Consider the following 17,665-nt stretch of genomic DNA (forward strand, 5'->3'; position numbering starts at 1 on the left):
CATTCATTCATTCACTTGAGAGATATTTACTAAGCACTCACTGAGTGCCAACACTATTGTCAGTCCTGGGGATCCAAGAGTAAATCAAACAAAGAGGGCCAGTGCCTTCATGAAGGGTATATCCTAGTGTAAGAAACAAGTAATAAACAAGTGTGAAACACCCTCTCCCTGCCCTCTGCACCCTGAGATAGTTTTGTTGTTGTTGTTGTTGAGATGGAGTCTCTTGCTCTTTCATCCAGGTAGGAGTGCAAGTGACACCAAACCTCTGCTTTCCGGGTTCAAGTGATTCTCCTGCCTCAGCCTCCCGAGTAGCTGGGATTACATGCGTGTGCCACTATGCCTGGCTAATTTTTTGTATTTTTAATAAAGATGGGGTTTCACCAAGTAAGCCAGGCTGGTCTTAAACTCCTGACCTCAGGTGATCCGCCTGCCTCAGCCTCCCAAAGTGTTGGGATTACAGGCGTGAGCCACCATGCCCAGCCCCAGCTGAGATAGTTTCTGAGTGGTCTGGGAGGAGTTGGAGAGTGGAGAGTGATGGGGGAGGGACCAGTGGGTCCTGGGGGCATGTCACTTAGATAAGGTGGTCCCACAGTTTCTCTGAGTGAAGAAAGGGAACTAGGTAAGATTTCTAGGGAAAAGAGTAGCTGACAGAGAAAAGAGCAAGAGCAGGGTCCTTAAAGCAGACACAAAGCATCATGTTTGAGGATCAGCGGTGTGGCTGGTCCTGCAGGAGCCCAGTGCAGGGGTAGAGTGGGGTCCTACAGCACAGGAACCCAGTCATGTGGGCCTGGGACCAAGGGGAGACCTCAGTTCTCATTCTAAGTGTGATGGGAATGACCGATTTAGACACGTCAGCCTGGCTGCTGTGGTAGTGATGGTTGGAAACGGAGGCAGGGAGCCCAGGTGGCGGGGTTGGGGGGTGGGGGGAAACCAGAGTGTAACCATGGTGATGGTGAGAAGGAAGGAGATGTTTGGGAGACAGAGCTGACAGCAGCAGAGGTGGCCACTGATGGAGCATGGGCCATGAGGCAGGGGACAGATTTCAGGATAGGGACAGAAGTGAAAGGAGAGGGAAGAAGCAGTCAAGCAACTCTTCTTTCTCCCCAAAGAGCAGATTTCAACCCATGTAGAGCATCTCCTAAGGGACCTGGGGCTTGTTTTCGATGTTCCCAAACAGCTCAATTAATTCTTTTTTTGTTTTGTTTTGTTTTGTTTTAAGATGGAGTCTTGCTCTGTCACCCAGGCTGGAGTGCAGTGGCGCAATCTTGGCTCACTGAAACCTCTGCCTCCTGGGTTCAAGCGATTCTCCTGCTTCAGCCTCCTGAGTAGCTAGGATTACAGGCGCCCGCCACCACATCTGGCTAATTTTTGTATTTTTAGTAGAGACGGGATTTCGCCATGTTGGCCAGGTTGGTCTCGAACTCCTGACCTCAGGTGATCCACCCACCTCAGCCTCCCGAAGTGCTGAGATTACAGGCGCCAACAAGAGCGAAACTCCACTTCAAAAAATAAAAATAAAAAGAAGAACAAACAGTAAGTGCAAAGGTCCTGGCTTGGGAGCATGCCTGGAATATCTGAGGAACAGGACTGAGCCTCGTAAGAGAAGAACGGAGTGAGCAAGGAAGGGCAAAGGAAGAGCAGGTGTGGAGAGTCCCAAGGACCCTGTGGGTTGCAGCGAGAATTTGGGGGTTTGCTCTGGTTGACCGACACCATCTCACTTTTGAACAGGCTCTGGCTGCTGTGTTCATAAGGGACTGAAATGGGATGAGGGCAGAAGCTGACAGAAGAGTTAGAACTCTGTTGCTATAATTTAGGCAGGAGGTGATGGCAGCTTGAACCAGAGTGGTAGCAGTGAAAGGGGTGAAAAAGGATCAGTGTTGAAAATATTTCCAGGGCACCACACACAGGATTTTCTGAAAGGCTGAATGTGGATTTCGAGAGAAAGGAAGGAGGCAAGGATGGTGCCAAGACTCGTGCCCATGGGGGAGCAACAGGTTGAGACTGGGGCTCAATATCAGCCATACTCAGTTAGAGATGCCTGTGGGACTTCCTGGGGCAATGTCATGGGCTCGGTATGAACCTGAGTCCAGTGTTCACAGGAGAGGTCCCGGCCAGAGATAGTGAGTTTTCGCGTTGTTGGCATGTAGGTGATATTTAAAGCCATGAGACTCAGTGAACTCACCAAGGGAGTGGTACCCAGAGAGAAGGGGAGAGGCCCAGACACTAAGCTCCAGAACACCATGAAGGCTTAGGGGCCAGGGAGATGAGGACACTCCAGGAAAGGGGGCTGAGCAGGAGTGGCCAGTGAGGTGTCTAGGGTAACTCCCACCATCCTTGCTACACCAGCTGAACTGGGGATGTAGAGCAGAGAGGGAGGACAGAGAATGCCAGAAGGGCATGGCTGGACAGCAATTCAGAGCTCATCTCCTGGGGTGAAAAGGATGGTGGGGCTCACTGCGCTCAACCCAGCAGGCCGAGCTTAAGACGTTGCCCAGCCTCTTGGAGGGCCTGGCAGAAGGAAGGCACTCAATTAATACCTGATGGACAAATGAATGAATGAATGGACACTCTTACTCCCCAGTGCCTATGAGTATCTGAGGAGTCCCCCAGCCTCTCCTGAACCACACTGATAGAGAAACAGCTATAGGAGCCCCTGGTCACCACCCCGGGCTCCATAAAGGCATGACCAACATGGACTTAGCCCCACCTATCACTGGCTTATCCAGTAATGAATGGTGACTGGACTGTTTCTCCCAACCAGCGCTGTGGGCCCATCGAATGTGTCTATTGTGGTGGCCTCCATAACTTCTTCCCTCGTTAACCAAAGATTGAGGAGCGTGGTGAGGAATGAGGCAGTGGTGACTGGGGTGTGACTTCTCTTGAATGTCAAGCATGCATCCGTGCATCTGTCTTTGTGCATGAGGGCATGAGTCTGTGCTGTGTTCCGTGTCTTTCGGTACCTGCATGTCTGTGTGTCTGAGTGTCCGTGTCTGAATGTGTAAGCACTTGTGTGTTTGCACGTGTCTGTGTGTATGTGGATCCGTGTGTGTTGTGTGTGTGTGTGTATGTATGTGTGTTGTGTCCAGGAGATAGGAGTTGACATTTCCTAGCTGTCCTACTGTGATTTGGAGTAAGGGAAGAAGAATCAGAGGAATTTGGCTTCCTCCAACAGTCATGTATTAAGCACCTACTGTGTGCAAGACCCCAAAATCCACTCTATTGTGACCACTCATAGTCCAGGACTGAGGGGTATGGTCAGGTCTCCCCACTCCATATTCAGAGCCTGGGGCTGGAGGTGGAAGTGAGGGGCCCAGGGCTGGCTGCTCTCTCTGACGCACTCCCTCCAAGGAGTGTGTCATAGGCCACACACACAGACAGTCCTCAACGGGTGGATCACCAGGCCACACTCCAGAGCCAGAAGTGGACAGAAGGGGGAAGGGAGGTGAGCCCTCTGCAAAGCCGATGCCCCCACTCAGCTCCCCCCAACACACACACGAGATGTACGCCCAGTTGCCTTTAAACTTGACGCCTCCCCAGCGATTCACTGACCACCTGAGGATGATGACAGGCAGCCTGGGGGAAGCCAATAGCAGGAGTGGAACGGAGGAGGGAGGCAGAAGGCAGCCGAGGCAGGGAGGACCCACGCGAGGGGCTTCTGGGGGGCGAATTTACAGAACTTGGACACCAGTGGGAGGCAGGCTTTGGCACACTCGGGGCTTCAAATCCAGCTCTACCACTTCCCGGTGAACCTCCCTGGGCCTCGGTTTCCTCGCAGTGGGGACGATGTTCATTGTCATCTTCCTAGCATTGCCATGAGGATTAAGGGAGTTAGAGTTGGACAGCTCTTCACACCTGCCCGGAGCCAGTGAACATTCAGCAGGCATTCACCACAATCCGTGCTCACTGTTGCGTCCCATTGCATAGTGATGAGTGCAAAGAACAAAGAGGAAACAGGGAGGAGAGATGGGCACCCAGGGAGGGTTTCAGTTTGCAACAGGGTGGTCAGAAAGTCCTTGCGGCAAAGGTGACGTTGGAGCAGAGGCCTGAAGGCGGTGAGGGAGTGCTTGGGAGGTGCAGATATCCTGGAAGAGCATTCAGGCAGAGGGAACCGCCAGTGCAAAGTATCTGAGACTGGCGGGTTCAAAACAGCCAGGACACCCTGTGATAAGCAGACGAGGGGCAGGCAGGTGGGAGAAGGGGTGGGGACCAGGACTCGGGAGCCTCTGCTTTCCCCTGAGATGACACCACCATGGGAGGGTTCTGAGCAGGAGACAGGCATGGTCTGATGTTCAGGCTACCAGTATCACTCCAGCTTCTGCAGGAGAAGGAGACCACCTAGGAGACCACGGCTACCCTCCAGGCTCAAAAGGCAGGTGCTCAGACCCGGTAGTGGAGAGGTGAGAAGGGGTTTGATTCTAGATGTATTTGACACGACAGCCAGCAGTTTTTTTGTTTGTTTGTTTGTTTTTGTTTTGTTTTGTTTTAGAGACAGTTTTGCTTTTGTTGCCCAGGCTGGAGTGCAGTGGCATGATCTCAGCTCACTGTAACCTCCACCTCCTGGGTTCAAGTGATTCTTCTGCCTCATCCTCCCAAGTAGCTGGGATTACAGGTGTCTGCCACCACGCCCGGCTCATTTTTTTGTATTTAGTAGAGACGGGTTTTTACCATGTTGGTCAGGCCGGTCTTGACCTCACGTGATCCACCCACCTCGGCCTCCCAACGTGCTGGGATTACAGGTGTGAGCTATCATGCCCAGCCGAGCTGGCAGCTTTTACTGACAGCCTGGATGGGGGAAGTAAGAGAGAGGTCTTGTGGATGGCGAGCAGTTCTGGCTGGCAGATGGGGCGAACATCACTGCCCTTCTCTGAGGCTGGGAATGTAGGACGAGGCTGCTGTGCGGGGAGGTGACCACTCTATGCCAGTCTGTTTCATCTTGGTTTCTGTTACGGAATCTTCTCCCCACGGACTGTGAACAGCTTGAGGACACCACAAGGAGTGGCTGCAAATAGAGTGTCCTCCTCCCACCCACCCACCCCCTCCAGCACAGGGCCTTTCCCAGGATCAGACCCAGGAGAGGTTTGCTGAGTGAATAAACAAGGTACCGCCCGCCCTACAGCAGCTGGCATGCTCACCCTCTTCCCAGAATGAGGTCAGAGGAGGATATTTGGTATCAAGTTGGGCCACAGTCACCCTTCCCTGCCTCAGACAGTGTCCCACGTCCCCATTGTCCCTCTCTCCCCAGCTCCTCCAGTCCCACCGGGGAGCATGAGCCAGGGAGGTGTGGGGAGACCAGGTGTCAAGTCCCGAGCTTGTTACTTAGAATAAAGGGGCCTGAATTCAAGGGGTGCTCCACTCTGTGACCTTTGGCAAGTTACACAACTTCTCTGAGCCTCCCGTGAAGAGTGCTTTTTAGGTCTTCCCAGAGCCCCAGGGGAACAGCATGAGGGGTGTCCACCAGGCCTCACCCCCCTAGAGTTTTAGAAGTGTAGTGATCCATCATTCCGGCTTTTTTTTTTTTTTTTTTTTTGAGATGGAGTCTCACTCTGTCGCCCAGGCTGGAGTGCAGTGGTACCATCTCGGCTCACTGCAACCTCCGCCTCCTGGGTTCAAGCAATACTCCTGTCTCCGTAGCTGGGATTACAAGTGCACGCCACCACACCCAGCTAATTTTTTGTATTTTTTAGTAGAGACGTGGTTTCACCATGTTGGCCAGGTTGGTCTCGAACTCCTCACTTCAAGGGATCTGCCAGCCTTGGCCTCCCAAAGTGCTGGGATTACAGGCGTAAGCTACCGCACCCAGCCCATCATCCTAGCTTCTGAAATGCTGGAGTGAGACACTCCCTTAGGATCACCCAGCCCCACCCACCCATTTTACAGATGAGGGAAAAATGGAGGCCCAAGAGGGAAAATGACCTGCCCCAGCCCAGCACACTTTCTGGGACTGCACGCTGGGAGTGTTATCCAGGTCCGTTATCCTGCTACCTGTCCCCTGCCCAGGGCTGTCAGCCCCTTCTGGAAAGCATTGCCATAAGGGGGCTTCTGAGAGACATCTCCAGAAGTCATTGCAACGAATGTGGCTTAAACCATTGTGACCCCATCCCATGGTTAGGAAGCATCTAAGCTGCCACTTGTACTCAATCACATCTGCAGAACCAGAGCAAAATGATCACCAAAAGCCACCGTCCAGAATGCACACTGGTCAGCAGTTTCTATTCTATCCTAGTTCATTTCTTTTTTTTTTTTTTTTTTTTCAAGATGGAGTCTCACTCTGTCGCCAGGTTGGAGTGCAGTGGCGTGATCTGAGCTCACTGCAACCTCCGCCTCCCTGGTTCAAGCAAGTCTCCTGCCTCAGCCTCCTGAGTAGCTGGGACTACAGGTGCACGCCACCACACCCAGTGAATTTTTGTATTCTTAGTAGAGACGGGGTTTCACCATGTTGGCCAGGATGGTCTCAATCCCTTGACCTCGTGATCCTCCCACCTCGGCCTCCCAAAGTGCTGGGATTACAGGTGAGAGCCACCGCGCCCTGCCCCTGTTTCTTCTTTTTGAGACGGAGTCTCTCTCTGTCACCCGGGCTGGAATGCAGTGGCCGGATCTCAGCTCACTGCAAGCTCCGCCTCCCAGGTTTATGCCATTCTCCTGCCTCAGCCTCCCGAGTAGCTGGGACTACAGGCGCCCGCCACCTCGCCCGGCTAGTTTTTTGTATTTTTTAGTAGAGACGGGGTTTCACCGTGTTAGCCAGGATGGTCTCGATCTCCTGACCTCGTGATCCGCCCGTCTCGGCCTCCCAAAGTGCTGGGATTACAGGCTTGTGCCACCGCGCCTGGCCCTGTTCATTTCTTTAAAGGCTGGTTGCTACCACTACACTGATTTCATGACCTAGTAATGAGTCACAACCTGCACTTTAATAAACAGCGGCCTCGATAACCCAAAGCCCCATGAGAGACAGCAACAATTTACTCCGCTGGAATGATGACTACGATTTGCTGGTGCTCCTCGCGTACCAGGCATTATTCTCATCACTTCAAGTGTGTGTACTCAGTTACTCCTCATAGCATCCTGTGAGCTAGGTGTGCTTGTGATCTCCATATGGCAGAGGGGGCAGCAGAGGCCCCCGGGGGACCAGGTCACAGCTAAGAAGATGGACTCAGGCAGCCTTTCTCCTGAGCCTGTGTGACTGGTCACCAATCTCTACTGACAGCAGGAAGCAGGGACGTATCCGGCATCCTGCACAGATGGTACTCCCCAAGTTAGCTCCCTGGGCTCCCAAAATGCTTTTCATGTGCTATTATATATAGCACACATTCATTGAACACTTGACGATGTGCCAGCCCTGACACTTGAAACATTATCTTAATTCATCTTCACAACCACTCTGTGAAGGTGAGATGACCAGTGTCCCCATCACACAGATGGGAAAGGCAAGGCACAGAGGTTACACAGCCAGTGGGGGTCCAGGAGGAGACCCCAAGTGGGCTGCCTCTGGGACCCATGCTCCAAACCATAGCATTTGACTTCTCTTTCTCTGTCTCACCCACCATCTTTGTTCTCCTTTTTCTTCTTCGAGGTCTTTCTGTCTCTCTCTCACATATACACACAAACACATACACACACACACGCACACACACGCACACACAGAGGCATTTTGGGGGTTTTGTTTGTTTATTTTTAATTTTTTACTTCCATGGGTTGTTGGGGAACAGGTGGTGTTTAGTTACATGAGTTAGCTCTTTAGTGGTGATTTGTGAGATTTTGGTGCACCCATCACCCAAGCAGCATACACTGAATCCAATTTGTAGCCTTTTGTCCCTCACCCCCTCCCCACCCTTTCCCCCTAGATCCCCAGAGTCCACTGTATCATTCTTATGCCTTTGCATCCGCACAGGATAGCTCCCGCTTATGAGCGAGAACATACAATGTTTGGTTTTCCATTCCTGAGTTACTTCACTTAGAATAACAGTCTCCGGCCGGGCACAGTGGCTCAAGCCTGTAATCCCAGCACTTTGGGAGGCCGAGACGGGCGGATCACGAGGTCAAGAGATCGAGACCATCCTGGCTAACACGGTGAAACCCCGTCTCTACCAAAAAAATACAAAAAACTAGCCAGGCATGGTAGCGGGCGCCTGTAGTCCCAGCTACTTGAGAGGCTGAGGCAGGAGAATGGTGTAGACCCGGGAGGCGGAGCTTGCAGTGAGCTGAGATCCGGCCACTGCACTCCAGCCTGGGCGACAGAGCGAGACTCCGTCTCAAAAAAAAGAAAAAAAAGAATAACAGTCTCCAATCTCACCCAGGTTGCTGCAAATGCCATTAGTTCATTCCTTTTTATTGCTGAGTAGTATTCCATTGTATATATACCACGGTCTTTATCCACTCATTGATAGATAGGCATTTGGGTTGGTTCCACATTTTTGCAGCTGCAAATTGTGCTGCTATAAACATGCATCACACAGGTATTTTTTGAAATGCATCCCTTCTCACGGCCATTGGCTACACCAGCCAGCACAGCATGGAAGGAGAAGATGAGAAGAGATGCCCAAGAGACTAGAAACCTCCTTGCAACCCAGCAAGTCTGTGCAGGTCTGTGAGTGTAGACTGTATCCCCTAATGGGGATTGATCCTAATTCATCCTAATGATGAATCAAATCCCGGATGGGATAAGGGCTTAACACTAGGCACAGAAAATAAGGAACCTGCCCCCCCCCCCCACATACCTGATTATGGTTACTATTTTGATTCAAGGTCATTACTCGCACAGGGAACAGGTAAGGCAGCAGCATGGCCTGGCTGTGCAGACCCTGGAGAGAGGTCTTAGTGGGCACAGGACGATCAATGAGGGACAGGGCCTTAGAGATCATGTACTCCAACCCCATCAGAGTGCAGATCTGAGGGCAGAGGGGGGATAACACACGCTCAGGTCCCATGGAGAGCCAGGCAAAGAGTGCACAGCAGGCCCAGGTCTCCTGACCTACCCCAGTCATCACATCCCCACCCGCACTGACCACCAGCCCACCCTCCTCCACTGCCAGACACCTCGGGGCCCTGCGTGCCCTGTCTGGCCCAGCCTCCGGCTATGCCCACCATGAAGCACCACATCACAGCGTGATGGCCACAGAGGCTGGGGCCCACCAAGGCACAAGATCACAAAATGATTTGTCTAGGGAGTTTGGCCAAAAAGCGGATTTGCGAAGAACGGATAGTTCAGGCCACCCCTTCCAGAAGGCAAGATGTCACTTGCCTCCTGGGCACTTAGGATACTCTTTATTTCTGTCACCAGCACAGAAAATAATAAATTGCTCACAGTTCACTGACATCCTGCATTTTTCTAAAGCGTCCACATTCCTCTTCCTGCTTAATCCCTGCAACCCCGTAAGGTAGATGGAGTTAGGATTTTCATCTCCATTCTACAGAAAAGGAAATGGGGGCCAGGAACACTAACCACTGGGGCTCCCCAAGCCTCAGGCCTAAGCCTCTCCTCATCCATGGGCAAGCTGTTCTGCGTGCCTGTGACACAGCTTCAACCCAGATGGCACCCCTGTGCTCCACATCTGCACATGCAACTGCCTCACCCACGCTCCACGTGCACATCCCCAAGGCATCTCAAACTCAGCAGGTCCAAAACCAAACCTTGATCTTCCTCCTCTACTCTTTTTGTTTGTTTGTTTTGTTTTGTTGAGACAGAGTTTCACTCTTGTCGCCCAGGCTGGAGTGCAAAGGCACAATTTCAGTTCACTGCAACTTCCACCTCCCAGGTTCAATCGATTCTCCTGCCTCAGCCTCCCAAGTAGCTGGGTTTACAGGGATGCGCCACCACCCCCGGCTAATTTTGTAATTTTTTTAGGAGTGATGGGGTTTCACCATGTTGGCCAGACTGGTTTCGAACTCCTGACCTCAGGTGATCCACCAGCCTCGGTCTTCCAAAGTGCTGGGATTACAGGCATGAGCCACCACACCCAGCCTCCTCCCCTTCTCTCTACTCACTGCTAGGCTGGGTCTTCTCCCAGTCCCCCAAGTGGTTTTTTCCACCCAGCTGACAAGTCTGAAACCCAGAAGTTATCCTCAACGCCACCCTCTTCACTACCCATATCCATCCATCAAGCTTCAGTTCACCTCCTAAACATCTCTCAAACACATCTGCCTCTGTCCATGCCCTTTGTACCTACCCTGGCCCAAGCACCGGCATCACTCCTCTCTGGTCAGCTGCAGCAGCCTTCTCGATGCTTCCCTGCAGCCAGCCTTGACCCCTTCATAATCCGTTTGCTTCTTAAGATGCAAATCAGATCATGACAACCTGCCTGTTCTAAGCCCTTTAAAGTTTCCCATTGCTCTCGGGATAAAACTAAGCTCTTTAGCTCAACCCACGTGGCCCAGACTAGCCTGCCTCCTCTCCTTTAGTGCTCCCCACACTCCTCCACTGGTTCCTCGTGATCCAGCCTTCTTCTAGGTCTCTGAACAAGCCATGCCTCCTCCACCCCGGCTCCTGCTGCTTTCTCTCCCACAGCCCTGCCTTCATTGTGCCTGGTTAGCTGCTCCTTATTCACTAGAGGTCAGATCCACCACCACTTCCTCAGGGAGGCCCATCCTGATCTCCATATAAGCTCAGACAATGCTTTGAAGGGCAGCAAAGCGTAGAGCCTGAAAAGAAGGGAAGGGAATGCAGTGGTTAGATGCACAGACCCTAGAGTCAGACTGTCTGGATTCACAAACCTTGGATAAATGGCTTAACCTCTCCTTGCTTCAATTTGGTCTCTGTATAATGGGCATAATTAAAGTACTTATTCAGGCCACATGTGGTGGTTCACGCCCGTACTGCCGGCACTTTGGGAGGCTGAGGCAGGCAGATCACTTAAGGTCAGAAGTTCGAGACCAGGCTGGGCAACATGGTGAAACCCCGTCTGTACTAAAAATACACAAATTAGCCAGGCCTGACGGCACATGGCCTGTAATCTCAGCTACTTGGGAGGCTGAGACACAAGAATCACTTAAACCCAGGAGGCGGAGGTTACAGTGAGCCGAGATCACGCCACTGCTCTCCAGCCTGGGCAACAGAGCGAGACTCTGTCTCAAAAAAAAAATAATAATAATTAAAAATTAAAAAATAAAAGCGTTGGATTTGAATCCAGGTCTATCACATTTCAGAGGCCGTACAATTATATGCTGCTTAAGATAATGCAACAAGTAGAACTAAAATAAATTTTAAAAATAAAAATAATATAAAGTACTTACTTCATAGAGTTGTAATCAGAACTAATTAACTTGTGTATGTGCATTGCTCATAACAGTCCTCGGCATACTCTAAGCTCTCTGTGGACATAGTTGTCTACATGTGACGTTAGCCTGTCACACACCATCATGGTGCCATATAGGGACTTTTCTTTCATAGTATGTTATCCAGGCTGTATGATTATCTGATGACATACGTGTCCTTCATGAGAGTGTAAGCTCTATAAGGCCTGTTTTGTACCCCTCATATCTCTCATGCCAAGCCCAGGCCTGGCACAGTGGTAGGCACTTAGTCCATATTTGCTCACCGGACTCACAGTAAGCCTAGAGCAAAGCATCTCCCTGCCCCGGACCACGTGGTCTTTTCCCCAATACAGAGTATACTCTTGGCCAGAGCTGGCCAAGTATGACTAGCAGGCCAAATCCAGCCCATCCAGCCTGCCACCGGATTTTTTTTTTTTTTTTTTTTTTTTTTTTGAGATAGAGTCTCACTCACTCTGTCACCCACTGCCCAGGCTGGAGTGCAGTGGCTCCATCTCAGCTCACTGCAACTTCTGCCTCCTGGGTTTAAGCGATTCTCCTGCCTCAGCTTCCCGAGTAGCTGGGGCTACAGGCACGCACCACCACACCCGGCTAATTTTTGTATTTTTAGTAGAGATGAGGTTTCGCCATGTTGGCCATGCTGGTCTCGAATTCCTGACCTCAGGGGATCCACCCACCTCGGCCTCCCAAAGTGATTTTGTAAATAAAGTTTTAATGGAAGACAACCACGTTCATTTGTTTATATATTGTTTATGGCTGTTTATGTGCTACAACCGCAAAGTTAAGAAATTGCAACTGAGACCATATGGCCAGCAAAGACAAAAACATTTGCTGTCTTTCCCTTTACAGAACAAGTTTGCCAGTGTCAGCTTTAGGCATGTGTAATCTCCTTGAAGCCAAAGCCCATGGCTTCATGGGGTTGGTATAAGGCTTACACCACTCTTAGAACAAGGCCTAGTACAGGGGAAGGGCTCCATAATGTTGGCAGGTGATGTGAAGTGCCATATGCTTACTCATAGGAGACCAGTAAATATTTGTTCATAAAATAAATCAGATATTTTCTGCCCCTTGTGATAGATTTTGGCACCAAGACCAGGCCTGCCTTTGTGGAAAGTCAGGACAATTTATAGGGAAGTTATGTCTGGACTGACATTTTGGGGAGAGGGACCTCAGAAATAAAAATTGCTACCTTTTACTGTGTACCTTCTAGTGTGAGACACAGTAAAAGGTAGGACCCAATTTAATTCTTTTTTTTTTTCTTCTTGAGATGGAATCTCACTGTGACGCCCAGGCTGGAGTGCAATGGTGAGATCTCGGCTCACTGCAACCTCCGCCTCCCGCGTTCAAGCGATTCTTCTGCCTCAGCACCCCCGAGTAGCTGGGGCTACAGGCGTGCACCACCATGCCCAGCTAATTTTTTCATTTTTTGTAGAGAAGGGGTTTCACCATACTGGCCAGGCTGGTCTTGAACTCCTGACCTCAAGTGATCTACCCGCCTCACCCTCCCAAAGTGCTGGGATTACAGCGGTGAGCCGAGCCCAGCCCCAATTTAATTCTTATAATAGCACTTCTCAAACTTTCATATGCATGCAAATCTTGCTCCGGGGATCTCATTAAAATGCAGATTATGACTCAATTGGGGGAAAGAGCTGAGGGGCGGCATTTCTTTTTTTCTTTTTTTCTGAGATGGAGCCTCGCTCTGTCACCCAGGTTAGAGTGCAGTGGCGCAATCTCAGTTTACTGCAACCTCCGCCTCCCGGGTTCAAGCAATTCTCCTGCCTCAGCCTCCCAAGTAGCTGGGATTACAAGTGCCCACCATCATGCCTGGCTAAATTTTGTATTTTTAGTAGAAGCAAGGCTTCGCCATGCTGGCCAGGTTGGTCTCGAACTCCTGACCGCAGGTGATCTGCTCGCCTCAGCCTCCCAAAGTACTAGGATTACAGGCATGAGCCACCATGCCTGGCAGGACTGCCTTTCTAACTAGATGCCAGTGCTGCTGGGCCTCAGGCTGCACTTGCAGCAGCAAAGCCTTAAAACATTCCTATAAGCTACAGATTATTTTTATTATTCCCATTTCACAGGATGGGGAAACTGAGGCTCAGAGCAGTAATGACTCCTGCCCAAGGGTCACACTTTTGATAAGTGACAAAGCCAGGATTCAAAGTCAAGTGTGACTAACTCCAAAATCCCTATTCCATTTGTGACACTACCCAGCCAGAAATACCTCCTTCAAGAAACTTCTCCAATGTAGGAGTCCCTGCTTGCTCCTAAATCAGCTTCCTTCCCACCTGGATCTGGGCCCTGCCAAGTCTGGTGGCCTAAGCTATTTGTGCTTAGGTGCTATTTGTTAGTTGCCCACTGTTGTCTTTTTTCTTTTTTGAGGTGGAGTCTTGCTCTATTGCCCAGGCTGGGGTGCAGTGGCACGATCTCAGCTCACTGCAACCTCCGCCTCCCAAGTTCAAGCGATCCTCCTGCCTCAGCCCCCCTAGTCGCTGGGACTATAGGCATGCGCCACCATGCCCGGCTAATTTTTGTATTTTTTTTCAGTAGAGGCGGGGTTTCACCATGTTAGCCAGGCTGGTTTCGAACGCCTGAATTCAGGTGATCCACCCACCTCGGCCTCCCAAAGTGCTGGGATTACAGGTGTGAGCCACCGCACCCGGCCTGTTGCCTTCTTTCTCGGCAAAGGGGCCTCTTCCAAGAGAGGCCAGAGCTTGGGGCTGGCTCTGCTGTGCCGAAGAGGCTTCTGTGTGTATTCCCCGCTGGTGGCCATTATTTAGAGCACGTCATACGCTGCCTTGGTGGCTTCTGAAGCCGTTCTGATTCCTCCACATTGCTCTTTGCTGGCTGCAACACAGCAGACCCCTCCCTCCTCCCCTGCCGCCCTCCATCTTGTCCACACATGCCTGGCCTCTGGCGCACACACGCGTGCATCCCAGCTCCCTCCGCAGCCGACCCTCCCTCCCCCTGCTGGCAGGAAGGCTGAGCTGGGGCATCCGGGTTCCCACAGCGGATGGGGCGCAACTGGAAAAATCAAGCCCTGGGCTGCTGTGAGTCCATTTGCTCTGAGGACACAATTGGGTCGGCCACCTGCAGGCATCCCGTGGGTAGGAAGAGCCCACTTTCTTGGAGGGGGAAGGCCAGAGCCTTTCTTCTGCCTGTTCCTCTGAGCTGCTGCTGCTGCTGCCCCTAGGAAACCATACCGGCCTCTTTCTTTCTTTCCTTCTTTCTTCTGTCATTCCCCTTTGCGGCTGGCCAGGACCATGTCCACATGGAAAGGGCAGAGCTATTAGAAACTATCTAACTGCCGAGAGTGGTGGCTCAGGCCTGTAATCCCAGCACTTTGGGAGGCCGGGTGGATCACCTTAGGTTAAGAGTTCGAGACCAGCCTGGCCAACATGGCGAAAACCCACCTCTACTAAAAATACAAGAATTAGCCAGACATGGTGGCAGGCGCCTATAATCCCAGCTGCTTGGGAGGCTGAGGCAGGAGAATTGCTTGAACCCAGAAGACGGAGGTTGCACTGAGCCAAGATCATGCCACTGCACTCCGCCTGGGGTATAGAGCAAGAATCTCTCTCTAAAACAAACAAACAAAAAGAAACCATCTAATGGTCCATATCCCATGTTACACAGGGGAAAAACAGAGGAGGCGTGTCACCTGCCTTAGCCACACAGCAAGTGAGTGGCACAGCTAGGACCCAAACCCAGTTCTCCAGGCTCTGTGGCGCCCACCCTTTCTGGGCTCCTTGGAAGTCACATAGGGAGACTACAGGGTGCTCCCAAAGTTGAGCTGGTCTGGATATGAATCCTGGTTCACTAGCTGGTGGCAGGGGAGTTTCTCTCTCTGAAACTCAGTTTTCTTGTTTGTAGATTGAGGCCAAAAAAAACACACGCTGCCGGGCTGTTATGAGGATGAAATTATATCATATATGTTAGGTACCCGCTCAAGACCCAACCCAGAGTGGATGCTTAACAAATATTCTCTCTCTTCTCCTGGGTTTTCAATGAGCTCTCACCATCCTCACTTGCTTATAAAGATGCAAGTTAAGGTGGCTTTTTAGTCATGCATGTCTGTGCATGCATGGGTGTGGATGTGGGTGTGTTTGGGCTGGGGGATCAGGTTGAGGACACAGCGTGTTGTCTTAGCAATGATTTGCAAGGAGAGAACACCTCCCTGGGTCTGGGGAGGGAGAAACCCCATCCCGCCCAAGAGAAGGAGGGTGCTGAGGCTGCAGAGTAGCCCAGCCGCCTCAGGCCCCCATCCTCCCACCCCTGCTTCCCTATACGCAGTGCGGTTTTGCCCCAAGAGCTCTGCCCTTGTTCAAGTCCCCCCAGATAACCCACTCACCCATTCGTGAGCAATGTAGACTATGCTGCAGATCCATGACTGGGACAGAAGAAGGGTTTTTACATCACACACATCTCAGCAAACTGCCTAAAATCCCCTTTCAACGCCTGTAATCCCAGCACTTTGGGAGGCCGAGGCGGGCAGACCGCTTGAATTCAGGAGTTCAAGACCAGCCTGGTCAACATGGCGAAACCCTGTCTCTACTAAAAATACAAAAACTAGCTGGGTGTGATGGTGCACACCTGTAATCCCAGCTACTTGGGAGGCTGAGGCAGGAGAATCGCTTGAACCCAGGAGGTGGAGAATGCAGTGAGCCAAGATCACACCACTACGCTCCAGCCTGGGCAACAGAGCAAGGCTCCATCTCAAAAAATAAAAATAAAAATAAATTTTAAAAAAGAAAAAGAAAAATCCCTACAGTTCTATATAGAGAAATTCTCTTCTCACGGATCCTTCTTGAACACACTGCCACCCAAAGGGGTGGGGACAGGGATGGGGATAAGAGGAAGCGCCACTCCTGGCACCTTCCCCTCCAAAACCAACCTCCCTGACCAATCCCTGGGCTTGGCCAGAGGGCCCTGTAATTTATCAGGACTCGACTTCCTTAGAAGCCACTTAAGCAACATTTAAAGAAGACATCTTTGGCCGGGCACAACACTTTGGTAGGCCAAGGTGGGCAGATCACGAGGTCAGGAGTTCGAGATCAGCCTGGCCAACATAGTGAACCCCCTTCTCTACTAAAAGTACAAAAATTAGCCAGGCATGGTGGTGCATGCCTGTAATCCCAGCTACTTGGGAGGCTGAGGCAGGAGAATCACTTGAACCCAGGAGGCAGAGGTTGCAGTGAGCCGAGATCGCCCCACTGCACTCCAGCCTGGGCGATGGGGAGACTCTGTCTCAAAAAATAATAATAATAAAAAAGACATATTTTCCCTCACCCCTGCCTCAAGCCGGCCCTGCCACCTGCCTGGCCCATGGCTGGGTCCTGAGGTCACAGAGCTGGGTCCTGAGGTCACTAGCTGCCTATTTGAATTTGGATAGAAAAAAAAATGTTTTACTTCGCAAAGACACTTTGTGAAGGGCTCCCCAACACCTCTGGGTCCTCATTCAGGTGCTGCTCCCCCCACAAACACATGTAACCCTGGCCTCTGCCCTTAGATGCCTGCCCCCCTTTTCCCCCATCCACCCCCAACTATAGGAGCCCTGGCCCTCGCCTTCTATTTCTCCCTTTTCATTACCATATTCTTTTCTTCTCCGGTCCTGTTTGTCAGTCCTTATCCGGAAGGGTTTCTCTTCTTTGTTTTCTTTGCAATGTGCCTGTTCCTTCCTTCTGGACCACAACCCCACGTTTATTCACGTAATGAGCTTCTATTGGCAGCCTACTGTGCCGCTGGACAGAGAGGATAACGAGAAGAAATGCTTTCTTTGTAAAGTCCCAGTCCTTGCCTCCTGACCCATGGTTCATGGTGGAAGCATATGTATACACCAATATTTATTATAATATCATGCGTTGAATGTTTATTATAGACGCCAGAAACCTATCTAAGTGCATTGCCTGAATCAACTCATTTAATCCTCACAACAATCTTAGGAGCTTGGCATTATTACCATCCCTGCTTAACAGATGGGGAAACTGAGGCACACAGAGGTGAGATACATTTTTTATTGCACAGCTAATAAATGCTGCAGCCAGACACAAATCCAAGCCATGTGGTTCCACCTAACCACTGTACCACACTGCCTCTCAACGTGCCCAAGGGCCCCAACGCGTAGACGAGGGAGCTCGTAATTTTGCCTAAGGAAGTCAGGGAAGGCTTTACAGAAGAGGGGACTTAGAGCTGGGTTGTGAAGGATGAAGAAGAGTTTGCTGACTGAAGAATAGGAAAGACATTCCAGTAGGAAGCTCTGTATTTCAAAAGTCAGCAGCATGAAATGACACGTCATGGGAAGTTTGCTGTGGTGGGACAAGAGAGAACATGAGGACTGGGAGCCGTGGGAGCTGGAAGAGGGCAGAGGCCAAGTCACACAGGGCCCTGTGTGCCTGATGGCATG

The 17,665-nt window shown here is 51.1% G+C and overlaps 1 protein-coding gene across 2 annotated transcripts in view; it reads left to right on the plus strand.

Moving 5' to 3' along the window:
• The window catches only part of CACNG2 (calcium voltage-gated channel auxiliary subunit gamma 2), a 138,608-nt gene that overhangs the window by 118,206 nt on the left and 2,737 nt on the right, over positions 1 to 17,665 (plus strand). The gene's annotated exons all lie outside the window — the stretch shown is intronic.

Source organism: Macaca mulatta, chromosome 10 (genome assembly GCF_049350105.2).
Source record: "Macaca mulatta isolate MMU2019108-1 chromosome 10, T2T-MMU8v2.0, whole genome shotgun sequence".
NCBI lineage: Eukaryota > Metazoa > Chordata > Mammalia > Primates > Cercopithecidae > Macaca > Macaca mulatta.